Here is a 12,887-nt window from a genome sequence, read left to right as displayed (position 1 = left end):
ATGGTACCCCAGAAAGGAGGTGGAAAGGACAGTAGCACGTTTGTGGGCCCTTACATTGAATGCAGGTACTGTGATTGGGGTTGTGAGGATACCGTGCATGGGAAGCTGGGGAAAGGTAAATATTTGTTGGATAAAGATATTGCGACAGATGAGGTTCTCATGGAAAGTGAAGGTAAGAATAAGGTGGCAATGGATACACTGGGAGAATGAGAAAGGAGAACTCTAACATTGAGAATTGGACAGCGGCGTTTCTCATATACGCTAGTGTATTTTGATAGAAATATCCAGGTCACAGTGTAGCGATTTTTAAATACATGGATGTGATGCAGAGGGCTAGCTGACTTTTGGAGGGTTTCTCTAGGTGTCGTATGATGATTTCAAGACTAGGCTGGTGGAGGATGCTGATGATAAGTAGGGCAAGCTAGATGCTGATTTGTGGTTACAATGGATGGTGCCTAGGAGCCCTGCGCCTTCAATATGCATGGCATTCCTTTGATGTATTGCTCCTTGCAGGTTTGTCTCACCCAAGGAGTGTTGGGTGGGCTGGAAGGACACAGATTGACCAGCGAGGAACCTACTGAGCCTTTTACAAGGGTTTTTGTAACAGAGGTCTGTAAGTTTAAGCATTAATGCTGTAAATGTGGAGCAAGACACTCTCTTGTATACTTTTTTTCAAACTCAGGAGTGGCGCATGGGCCAAAAGGGGGAATTGTGCAAGTTCCTGGATGTATAGCTTGAAGAGGTTCTGGGCAGATTAGGAAAGGCTCTTCTACCAGTTAAAGTGAATAGATTACAATTTTGAATGTGGAGTAATCCTTTAGTGGAACTTGCAAAAAGTGAGAGGGTAGTTTCCCAGAGGGTTTTAAGCTAAGTTCTGAGGGCCCCAGGGTTAGGCTTTGGGCATAGAATGTGTTTTTAGTACGGAGCACTCTGATGTGCTACAAAGCAAACTGGACACTGAGGTAATAGTGGGGAGAATAAAGGAGCCATTTGCAGATTGGTCTTTGAAGCATTTGATTGTATCACCCAAAAGGCATAATGTCCAATAATGAACAAGCATTGACAACATCAATAGGTCTAGTTTTAAAAGATTATTCTATGTTAATGTGAAGCATTGCAAGTAAACAGCAGGGGAATACATGTGTATGTGTGCGGAAGCACAGAACTGTGAAATAATATTGGTATAGGCTTGAAGGTTGCACTGTCAAGCAACACCAAATAATCCATGTAGATTAATGACTGCCCTCCTCCCATCTGTGGTGCTGCCAGAAAATAAAAACCGAAATTATCTAGTCATCTAACACACTTTAGTCGCATTACAATATCATGTGTGTGCCCCTGAAAGTTCAAGCTCAGTAAGCTGGATACGTAACCAAAATGATCACAGCTGTGTGGGCTGGAAGATTTTTTTTTTTGTGGAAGCATACAACTTCTACCCAATCAAAACATGTACTCCTGGCTCCAAATATATGGGCGAAGCCAAAGCCTCTCTCTAGTAATGCTCACATAATTGTCTGGCGACAGCTGCAGTGTGAAAGTAGACCATAAAAGGGCCAGTTTTGTTAATTCAACTCTTGTCTTGGACAGAATGGGCATCAATTAACGATTTTATTTACTGTACATTATGCTTCAGTTGATGTTGCACACTCACTGGAGATGGTGAGGACATTGAGCACAAGTACCTTCAAGGCAAAGTGTGACGTTAAGTCTGCGTTCCTTGTTTTGCCGATCCATTCAGTTATTTCTGAAATGTTGAGAGATCCAATTTGGGCAGTAAATATAGACAAGGCACTACCTATTGGCTTGCTTTTTGTTTGAGAAGTTTAGCACTTTTATGCAATGGCTGTTTACACAAGAATCAGGTTGGAATTAGTGGGCAAATTTACTAGCAAATTGGTGATGCGTGTCATTAAGCCAAGAAGGATAACAAGACAATCTGTTACTTTAGAAACGCAGGGCTGCACCATATTTACAAAAATATGGTGCAGCCCTGCATTTCCCACTGTGCTGGAGCTAAATTTAGCTGCCTAGCACCAATGCAGACACCCTTGCACCATAGTGCAACTTGTTGTTAAGGGGGGAGGGATTATGTGTTGGGAAATTATTGAAAGCTGTATATAAATAAATACTGAGGTTAACTCGTTAGCCTGTAAGGCATGTGCCAGGGTTATAAATCAATCAAATATGCACTTGTTTAATTGAAGTAGCCTTTTCACATCAGAAAGGTGTCTTTGTTGGCTTTGTGCCGTCTCACCTGACTGGGTGATGCGTCTTGTTGGGTCCTGGTGGTGCATTGTATCGTATTATTGTATATTGTGTGTCAGAGGAACACTGGTTATTTAGCTTGAGAGGAACAACAGGTGATGAACAGTCAAGGCACAGGACTTAATGCAGTATGGAGGCAAAGGATGATGTGCAATGGTGATGTACAATAGGGGCACATGTCGATGCACAAAAGGTGAACAAAGGGGAATATCTGAAAGGTTTTCCACTTACCAACTTGTGTTTCACTATTATAAACACAGGCTCACTAGTACATGAATGCAAGACCATATGAATTACTTCTACTATACGTGACAGCCATTCAGATGTTTCTGATATTTTCACCAGCGGTCAAATTGAATATCTCAACTCATTTCTGCCCTTAAGTGGTATCTGTTAATCACATTCTACCTTTCCTTGGGTGTTTAGCTCATTTGTATTTAATCTTGCCAATGCCTGCCTAATATGAATGCTTCCACACAATTTTCCATCATTAATTCATGCCCTAATTGCAGCGCAAATCAATTTCGAAAATATAGATTTTCGTAAACAATATGATGATATCAATATGAGAATTCATGATGAAATATATTTTTTTATACCAATCTATAAATCCAAGATTAAATGTTTTGTAATACCATGTATTTAACAGTTTATATAGCACAATTAGCTTGGTGAACATTAAGATGTCTCTGATTGATTGTACATTGAAATATCTAGTACAGAAATATTGTGGTACCAAAATATCATGGCCAAAGTATCAGAGATCAAATTATTGAGAAATAATGTGCATATAGGTAGTAGAGATGTATTATTCTTACCTCCACGGCTAAGTAACCTGAAACTACATATATACTTAACTCGTCAATATTTTGGTCCTTGATACTTTTCCCACAGTGTTCTGGTAACTTGCTATTTGGAGTCGATATTAAGGTGGGACACCCTATATTTCACATCTTTATAACTTAGACATGGTTGGTGTTAAACCCTTATGTGTGTAGTCCCTGGTTCCCTCCAGTCTCTCCGGATTGGAATCGAATGTACAGGGTGGGGAACTGCTCCCTGTCCTCGAAGGAAAGATCAAAGATGATATCTGCCTGTGTAAACAAATCACCCCCATTGCTTGAATAGTGGACTTAGAGTCCTTTGTGGCTCGTTTATGGTGCCCCTTGTGTCACTAGGTAAGACGAGCATAATCATTAACATAATCTTAGTGTCTCTGCCTAGTTATAAGTAGTCCAAGAGATATGCCCATTTCTAATAATCACGATAAGCTTTACTAGTGCCATATTTGTGTTTGAGTAAGTGGGGTACTACAATAGGTAGAAAAAATCAGGGTTGTCAGTCTGGGGTGTTTAGACTCATTCAGGTCATCCATAAATGCCAACGTTTTGCATATATACCATTCATTAAGGGGATAAACCCCTTGATGGCTCTAGATGTCTTTATCAAGGCACATTGGGTTCAGATGTGCTTTGGATAGTGCTGACTGGTTAAGGCTATCCAATTTCTTTACCAAGTGGCTTTATTTAAATATTTTCTTCTGTCCATGGAGGCACATTGTGAGGTCAGGGATCTCACTAAGAGTATTTACATCTTCCAAACCTCACGGCTACAGTATCATTTTAAGGTATGTGCTGTCAGGATTTTATTTTCTAGGGCCTTGAAAGCACCCTATTAAACAGTCTGCTGGGATTTACTGCAAAGAACAAGCCTGGACGAAGGTAGGGGGCTGATAATGATACATTTATTGCAGAGATATAATAAAAAATGAATTACAACCATAAATATTACAACCAGTGTAGATACTAAAGATAACAATTACAACCATGACTTGAAAAATAAACACTTTTCAAGACAGAGATACACAAGATCCAGAACTTTTTCAAGTTTCCCAATGAATTGAATTTCATTGGTAGAAAAGCAGTATTTAACTGCATTATGAATTGTTCTGCAGTTTGCCTTTCTAAAACCAAGCTTCAGATATTTTTAGGTCTTGCCTGAGCCAGCGCCCATGCGCTGCTCTGCGAGACTTTTTGTAAGGGGGCTTCAAAATCTGACCACACGCTCGTGTGTGTGGTTTGTTTTTGGTCAGAGGCTATTGGCCGTTGCATACTTCTTTCTAAGAAAGACAGCACGCAATTGGGCAAATGCAGGTGCATGTCCCGACTTTGCTCCACCCATGGCCTATTGCTTGCGGTTACCCGCACAGGCACAGGCACCATCTGTTTTGAATTATTGTGCCCAGACCCGTGCAGGATAATTCAAAACAGATGTCCCTGTGGCGCTCGCTCCACTCGCGTGCTTGTTGTAGTAGTTGTTGCATCTCAGCTTATCCCCTGTCTGTCTGTCTGGGTCCCTCTCTCTTCAGTATGTCTCCTCCCTTTATATCAGTGGGCCCTTCTCTCTCCTCCTGCCCGCTCATTCCCCGGCCCTCTCTCTTCACCTGCCTCCCAGTCCTGACTCTCTCAAACCTCTCCTCGGTGTCTCAGCCTGTCTTCCGTGCTCCTGCTTCAGGGCCAGTCCGTTTTCCTATTCTCTTTAACTTTCCTTTCTTCGTCTGTTTGCCGACCGCTGACCCGACTCTCTCTTGCCCACCTGTGTGCTCTGGTTCTCCTCTCCCCCTCAGGGACCGCTCGGTGCGCGGCTTCAGCTGCACACGAGCTCTGCCTTGTCTTACCTTTCACTACCCATCCCAACAACAGCTACTATTGCCTGCTTTCTCCGGTGTCTTCAGCCTGCTTCCCATCAGACACATTTTCTCTCTTTCTCTCCAAACTCCTGTTTCCCGTCATTTCCCCTGCCCCCTCCCCATCCCCCCGGCCGTGGGTGCAGCTCACCTGTCTTGGCAACTCGCGCTCTTCCCAGCGTGCAGGGCTCTGGCTATTGGCTCCATCCTCGCCTGACCCATGCCACCCGCAGGATGCCGGGCATTTGCGGGGTCTGCTCCTGATGGGTTTGCGGTGGGCTCTGTGGGCAGGTACCTCGCCCGAGGCTGGTGGGTTCTGAAATGGCAGCGCGGGCACCGAGGTGGTATATCCTGTAGACAAGCGCCCTGAGCAGGTCTCGTGGGCGAATACTGGTGGGTACTGAAGGTCAATGCCCTAATAGAGGTGGGCTGTTGATGGTAGTTGGGTCCTCAAAAAGGTGACTTGCCCTGGTCTTGAAGGCAGATGTCTTGTCCCGGCCCGTGCTTGATCTTGGTCCTCTGGGCTGCTGGGTCCTGGATGCTGGAGGAGGGAGATCTGGTTGGTGCAGAAGGCGGGTTCCTTCCTAGGCGCGAGCGCTGCAGGAAGGTTTCCTGCACTGGTCCTGTTCTTCTGCTGCACAGTCTCCCTTTCTCTGTTCCAGTACTGGCGGGCTGCTCCCGTCTTGCCTGAGCTCCATGGGCTGCTCTTCTCTGCCTCTGCCCGGTGCAGCCCCTTCCACCCGGTCGGTACTGGCAGGCTGCTCCCGTCCCCCCAGAGCCTGTCTGCGTATCTGTACATATATGGGATTACCATATGTGTGTGTGCACCCATGTCATTACATAACTCATTTTATCTAAATCAATTGGTGTGTACGAATGTATATGCACATATGAATGATGTATATTTTATGTATGAAGGATAAGCCCGTGTATATTTGCCATTGCATAATTGATGTAATCTATTTCAACCAGTGTACATGCACATATATAGATGTATACACACAAGCTGTACTTTCAGTGAGCAAGAGTGCAGACTGTAGACTCACAGATCGGAGCCGAGTGCACTCATTTTGAGGGACAGGATTAAGGAGCAGAGAAGGCCACGTTCATCCTAGAGGGAGAACAGACTAACACTTTAGTACTGTGGGCAGGCGGTGACACTAGCAAATTATAGGAAAAAGTGATGGGTGAAATGCCTGAGTTAATCTCAGCGTGGTTCTTCTTCGGGTGCATTCTAGTCCATCTTTTGTGTTTTGCCCACCATGCCACTGTAGTCTCTTTTGTGCTACACAGCTAAACACTTATAAGGTCCCAAAGGCGAGACCTATTGGCTATGCCAATGCTTGTTTTCTTCTAGGGGATAGAAGAGGATATGAGCACACAATGTGCTCTAAGCATTCATCCTTGTAACCACGGAGGTGACAATACCTAAGTGGAAGACACTTCTTGTTCCTTGAGATTTTAATTTGAGCAATCGGAATGTAAAGGAGGGGAAACCTCAGGTACTTAAGTTTACAGACTGGATTTAGAGTGTAACACAAATACCTCTGAGATGTAGCCATATAAGGTTCAGATATATAATCTGAGTGCTTGTAAGCCTGTAAGCAGGCTAAATCTATCTGTCCTGAGATGCCCTTCAGGGTCTGCTTCATAAGACCTTTCTGAGACAACCACAACATTTTTTGAAAGCTGCGATAGGGAAGGTAGATTATTCTGATTTATAGCATTACTGATGTCTACAATGCTCGTAAATAAACTGGAGTCTCCTAACAACTGCAGCTCATCATATATCTAATGTTTCAGCGAATCTCCCATTGCGTTAATACAGTTGCATACATAGTTTACAACTGCTTCCGTGTGTTTCAAGATTAATGAGATTAAAGCAAATTGCAACTGAATTTTACAACGAGGGGTCAAGTACGGAGGCAAAGTAATAACTTCATTTTATTGATGTGAAGTTTGTCCAACTCAACTATTATTTCATGGTTAAAAATCATAGAAGTGCACAAAAGACTCAGAATAATTTACTATTCCACCATAAATTTGAAAATTTATTTTCAGCAGTTGAGTAATTAGCTGAATTTTAATCCGCTTATTAGCTAGGTGGTCTGACCAAATATGATTCTTGTTATTTGTTATGCCCAAATAATTGTAATGTGCCACTTCTTCTAAGGAATTACCACCAAGTCTAAGATCTGGAGAGACTCTGTTGCGCCTAAAAGACATTATTTTAATTTTAGCACAGTTGACCTGCAGCTCGTTCAATTTGTTAAACTCACTTAGCCTCATCAGTTGGAGTAGAATTGCTTTTGGGTTTAACAAAAAGAGGACAATATCATATGCAAAAGTGAGATAACTAGTGGGCTTACTGCCTCATTTGGGGGCGAGGTTGTTACAGATGATCCAGGAACAGGGATAGGTCCACCAAATTAAAATACATTAACAGGGGTGCTAAAACACACTCCTATTTTAGTCCATTTGGGGTCTAAGTCTCTAAGTCAGGACTCCCCCTGCAAGCTTTATTTACACACAGGTGCTATCATGCAGTGCTGTTAAAAAATATAATAGGGTTTGATTAATTCTCCAGTTAGCTAATTTACCCCATCATTTGCTCCTATTAACTTTATTTAGTGGCTTGTTCACTATTAATTTAAAAGCTGTGATGTTATGACTAATAGAGCAGCCTGATCTAAAGCCTGTTTAATTAATGGGAATTAGTTTGTTGTCAAATGCCCAATCCTGTAAGTAGGATAATAAATGGTTTGCAAACATTTTCACTTCCAAATCCATGAGTGTGATAAGACGATAGTTCTTTGGATCCTCCTTCTGACCTTTTTCATAAATTGGTTGGATTAATGCACCTTTCCAGGATAACAGAATTTGACCGGGCTGTAAAATACATTAAATTAATCTGTAGAAAATATTTTCCCACAGATTAGGGTCAGTTTTTAATATAATGAGAATTCAGTTGGGCCCTGAGGCCTATATGAGCGCAAATTCTTTATTAAACCTCTAATTTCCTTAAAAGTAATGGTAAAGTCTGGTTTACAATATACAAGCATTGGGTATGTTACCATGTTTTTTTATTGTGTATAATTTCTGTACAGCTCTCATTTATCAAATGGGATAAAGTGACCATTTGCTGGGTGATAAGACAGAAACCCATGGTCAATTAGAGACCAGCAAAGCTTTGAATTATTAGATTTAATTGCGATATGTAAAGTGCCAATGCAGCATCTTGTTAAGCGTAATGGAGTTCCTGGACTTTTTCCTATGACCTAATTTTTAAACTCTTTTATATGTAAGTCTCAAGATGAGGAAGGTTGTTTCTTTAGAATTTGGCATAGTTGCCTCCAATATTCCTTCTGTAGAGCTTTGCCAGGGTTGTTATTATCTGTCTTTTGATTTGATGTTGCACGCACTGGTCTTGAAGAGATAAAATGCATGATTTCGCATAAGTAAATTTCCCAATCATTTAACCATTTGGGAGGTTAATTTTTGTTGTTGTTATGCCAATTCCCTAATGTTTTGATCATGAAATACTTCAGCTAACATTGAGTGCCTTGTTCCATCTAATTGTGCACTGGTATATGAACCATCTGTGGCCCAGATTCTTTAAAAACTGTAAAGTAATTATTTTTGTGTTGTGATCACTTTCTTGTCTAGGAATATAATAACTCTTGCAAATGCAAACATTTGTAAAATGTAATAGTGTGTAACCAAATTATACTCTTTGCATGAAGCGATGTGAACGTGGGCCAAACAGGCTGATCAACAGGCAATCTTCCATTTAACGTCTGGAAACCTAAGTCATTTTTAGAATTTATACATATACCAACTTTTAGGCCTCTTGTGTGCCCAACAATTGAAAATGATAGGTGATGGTACACCAAAAAGTGAGGTTGAAAGTAATGGAATGAGTAAAAGAAGTCAATTGTTCCCTGGAATCAATTCCAATTTATTTTGTCGTATTTTGTAGCAAAGTGAGAACATTTATAGCCAACACATGTTTCTCCCCTTTACATTGGTCACATGGCCTGGGGCTTCCTCAGGGCTATACATCGTGAAACACATTAATTGACAAACCCAAAATAAGAATTGGCAGACCCAAAAGTGTGCAAGTTAGGAGGCAAAAGAGTGGATCCAACCCATATTGGAGGTTGTGCAGGAGATTATCAGGGCAATAGAAACTGAAGAAGCAAGATATGTAGCACTGACACCAATAGCATTATATGACAAGGGAGAGTGTGAAAATAGAGAGGGAAGGAGAACAGGTAAAGTACCCAAATACATTGATATGAAAAGTGGGCGATTTTGAAGACCTAATATAACAAAAACAAAGCAATTCACATTGAGCATATCAAATAGTCATGGGCATGTATCACAGCAAATATCATATGACATTGACAAAACTGGGGTAACATGGTACATAGGTGATCCAGTACAAGATTATCACAGTTCCAAGGTTGAAAGTGTTGGTCGTGGGAAATATACAGCGACATGTTAGCATGCAAGAGACATTATGAAACAGATGCACAAATTGTTTGGGCCGGTTTAATAGTCTTAAATGACCCTCAATAATTTTAGATGTGTGTGCTCCGATGACTTAGTGAGACCTAACTTTACATGCAGCCTTCACCTGGACGTTATATTCCTTCTCCTCCCGGTGTTTATTTCACCTTATCTCTCTTTCAGTACTGCCGCACGCTGGCTCTCTGGGTAAGGACAAATTACCATTCTTAACCCAGCAAACTGAGAAACTACGGAAAGCGCTGCCTGCGAACCCTGTTCTAGCACTAAAAGTAGTGTTTCACATGGACCTTAACTAGTTTCCTCCCCAGAACTAGGCACAGCAGGCAAGCCCCACACCATCCTTGATTCCTATGAAGGCCTTATCATCACACTGTATTCATGAGTACTCACACAGGCCATAATTTATTTTATCACTGGAGTTTACCAACCCCTAGAACAACGGGCCGGTCGGATTCAATATATGTCATTTAAGATTATTAAACCAACCCAAACAATTTGTGCATCTGTTTCATAATGTCTCTTGTATGCTAACATGTCGCTGTATATTTCCCATGACCAACACTTTCAGCATTGGAACTGCGATAACTTTGTACTGGATTGAGTATGTACCATGGTACCCCACATTTTGTCAATTTCATATGATATGTGCTGTGATACATGCCCATGACTATTTGAAATGCTCTATGTGACTTGCTCCTTTTACTTGCTTTGTTTTTGTTATATTGGGTCAAATGGCCAATGCAAAGGGGCGAAACACGTGTTGGCTATAAATGTTGTCACTTTGCTACAAAATACGACAAAATAAATTGAAATTGATTCCAGGGAATAATTGATTTCTTTTACTAGTTCCGTTACTTTCATACTCACTTTTTGGTGTACCATCACTCATCACTTCCAATTGGTGGGCACACAAGTGGCCTCAAAGTTAGTATATGTGTAAAATCTAAAAATGACTTAGGTTTCCGGACGTTAAATGGAAGATTGCCTGCTGATCAGCCATGTTGGTTTTAAATGTTCTCACTTTGCAACAAAATACGACAAAATAAATCGGAATTGATTTCAGGGAATAATTGATTTCTTTTACTCGTTCCGATACTTTCACAAGTTCTTTAACACTAATGGGGAAGGGGTTTCCCATTGTCATGAACGAGTAAACCTCACCAGATCAGCTCTATTACTATAGGTTTGCTGAGGTCTCAGACCCTGTACCCCCCCCCCCCCCTCCCTTTACACCAAAAAGTGAGTCTGGTGGATCCTCAGGCAGCATCATATTCCCATAATTGGATAATAATAATTATTAAAATTACTAAGCAATCAACAAATTGGCAGTCGAAAAGTGATCTAAGAAATCTTGAATTTCTTGCAGGACACTATATTGTTTTAATTGATCTATTATTAAAGTTGGTGGAAAATATGTGTTCAATATCAGTAACTCATTCTAGCGTTTACAGCCCAGTAGCACTGGTAACACAAAATCTGATTATGTTTATAAATCTATGGATTTTTGTGTTGATCAATTTTTGATTAAGGTAATCAATCTTCCAGTGGGTCTGCCCATCTTGCTGGGAGTTGCACTGACTTCATATATGTGATAATTAGGCACAGGAAGGGAATTGGTGTGGCAGGTTTCCTGAAGGTAAATGACATGATGTTTTTATAAAAACGAAACAAAGTTGGACCAGCTAGAAGCAAGGTAGTTGTAGTAATCACTCCACGCAGGTAGATGATGTTCAGGAGGATTTATTCAAGTTAGTTGGAAGATCAGTAGTACAATAGTATTCAGCCCCACCAGGAGCAGCCAGCAAAGCGCTCAGCCCATCTCCAACTGTGATTTACAGAGACTAACATTCCAAATTACATCATCTTCACAGTGTTCCACTGGAGGTGCAGTGGATGATATGAACAGCACTAAAACCAGGATACTACAGTAGTGCTTGACCCAGGCGATATTCCAGGAGTAGATTATTAAGTCTGTGAGGAGGAGGTCATGAGTAACTTTACGTTGTTTAGGTATACAGTGTGAGTCCTGCATCGTGAATTGCTCCTCCTGCCGACAAAACTATCCAGATCGCACAATGTCCTGTAGCAATGTCTTTGACTATATGCATATTCACATTCCTATTCTGTAGGAAATTACTTTGACTAGTGTGACTTTTCGTCCTCTGATTTAGGTCTGGGGATTTAGTTTCCATCTTGCTTTGATTGTGTAAAAAATGGGAGTATTTTCATTTGATTGGAATCTAACTAAGTATTCCCAAATCCACTAGTTTCTTTTTCTTTGATAAGATTTTTTGCAATATTAAATCTGATGACCAAGAGTTCCTATTAAACTCAGTTTTCCCCATTGGATCCCAAAGGAACATCACATCCATTAAGTTTGTGGTGTCAATGTTTTGCAGCTCTGAAAAATGGATTAGTAACTTTAGCTTGTTCCACCAATTTCAAATGTCGTGGGGGCTTGTAAAACATAATCAGTAGTAAAATATAGGGTGTATCGACCTAAGCGTTGTCAAGATAGAAGTTTGACTGAACAATAGTATCGCCACCCATTGAGAATAATTTGTTTGATTTTGGTTTGGAGGCCTTTGGTGAAGGGGCTCTATTTGGTGAAGTGATTGATAAAATTGTGTTGGGGTCATGTCATAAACTGTCATGGATGCAGTGCCAAGATTGCATAGGAGGTGATGTAATATTACATTTCTTTGGATTCTTTGCAAGTTCTTATAACAAAATAAACAAAATAACCGAAATAGTTTTAGTCAAATTTGGTGAATTTGATTTTGTATAATTAGAGAGACACATAGATTCTGGAGATTTTAATGAGTGTAATTCACCTCCCTTGTCACCGTTAGACTTGTCACTGATACATTTACCCAGACGGACAGGCTTTGGGGAGCTCTGCATCAACTGGTTCTATGCATTTCACAGGTTCCCCTTAAATATGATAGCTCTTTAGAGACTTCAGAAATGCTACTCTTTCTCAAGGCTAATGGTAAATCTGTTTTGTATCATTAGGAGTATTAGACAGTGGCCCGCGTTCCTGTACTAGGTTATCATCGGTGACCTTGGATTCGGATCCCGAAGGGTTGAACCCCTTATTGTGATTATCATTACTGAATATTGGAAAAAGGTTTAAAAGGTTCTTGGATTGATTTATTTATGACTAGTCAGCATGGCTTTTGTGTTTAGCCTTCTTAACTTTTTTAAACACAGCTTACCGACATACGGTTGAAGTACTGCTTCTGCTGTGGTTGTATGCACCGCAGGTATACTGTCAGTTGTTGCAAACTCAGCCAGTAAATTCACATTGTCCAGAGAGCTTGCAAGTGAATTATGAGACTTAGGACCTGGTCGGCAGGTGTGTTACTCTGTCACAACGTGGACAGAGATCCCGTCTGCCGAA

General features: G+C 41.0%; 1 pseudogene; it reads left to right on the top strand.

The window, feature by feature from the left end:
* The window catches only part of LOC147697909 (large ribosomal subunit protein eL8-like), an 83,807-nt pseudogene continuing 70,920 nt past the window's right edge, over positions 1 to 12,887 (top strand).

This window comes from Lissotriton vulgaris, chromosome 8, assembly GCF_964263255.1.
Source record: "Lissotriton vulgaris chromosome 8, aLisVul1.2, whole genome shotgun sequence".
NCBI lineage: Eukaryota > Metazoa > Chordata > Amphibia > Caudata > Salamandridae > Lissotriton > Lissotriton vulgaris.
This window is presented reverse-complemented; position numbering and strand designations above follow the sequence as displayed.